Source organism: Bison bison, unplaced genomic scaffold (genome assembly GCF_000754665.1).
Source record: "Bison bison bison isolate TAMUID 2011002044 unplaced genomic scaffold, Bison_UMD1.0 scf7180017864302, whole genome shotgun sequence".
Classification (NCBI taxonomy): domain Eukaryota; kingdom Metazoa; phylum Chordata; class Mammalia; order Artiodactyla; family Bovidae; genus Bison; species Bison bison.
In genome coordinates, this window is record NW_011494874.1 from 509,821 (window position 1) to 510,587 (window position 767).

The 767-nt window shown below is 71.3% G+C and overlaps 1 protein-coding gene across 1 annotated transcript in view; it reads right to left on the bottom strand.

Moving 5' to 3' along the window:
- The window catches only part of TRMT61A (tRNA methyltransferase 61A), a 6,585-nt gene that overhangs the window by 2,676 nt on the left and 3,142 nt on the right, over window positions 1-767 (bottom strand). The gene's annotated exons all lie outside the window — the stretch shown is intronic.

Consider the following 767-nt stretch of genomic DNA (forward strand, 5'->3'; position numbering starts at 1 on the left):
GGGCGGGGAAGCCAGGCTGGAGGAGGGGAGAGGTTGGGGAGAGGAGGTGCCCGGGGACAGCCCTCAAAGGTCCCCGAGGCCTGGTCATCTCAGCCCCGCCAGGGAGGCCTGGGCTCGGAGCCAGAGTTGAGGTCAAGCTGGAGGGCACAGGGTCACCTCGGGGAGCCCAGCCCCTGTGTGCACAGTCGAGGCGGCCCCACCGGACAGGGCCGATCCCCGGGGGCTAAACTGAGCCGGCGCCGGGCTCACGCAGGCAGGAGAGCCCTGGAGAACCGCCAGACCACGAGGGAGTCTGGAGCCTCTGGGCCAGAACAAGCAGATGCAGAGAGCGGGGCTCAGTGGGGCGGAGGGGACAGGACAAAACACACAGGGCTCCCGGGCCAGGGACCGCCTGCTCTCAGCCCAGGCCGTGCACCCGGCTCTGGCCTTACGGGACCAGGGCCTGGGCCCGCTGGGGTCCCCGGGGCAGGAGGGATCTGCGGGCGTCGGGGGCCAAGCCGAAGGGGCGGGGGCAAGGGAGCTGGTGCTCCCTGGCCACCCTGGCACAGACCGGGGACACGGGAGTCCAAGGCCAGCGGGCAGGGGACCCACTGGGACCCACTGGCCAAGCATCGGCGTTCAGAGGGGCGGGCCATCCCCAGGGGGTCCAGGCTTCCCCCCCCCGCTGCTCTGCTCAGCAGGGAGGAGGCAGGGGGGGCCTGGCTGCCAGAGCCAGCAACTTCTCCAGAAAAGGGAAAAACCCAAGGCCTCGCCAGCGCCTCCTGGCT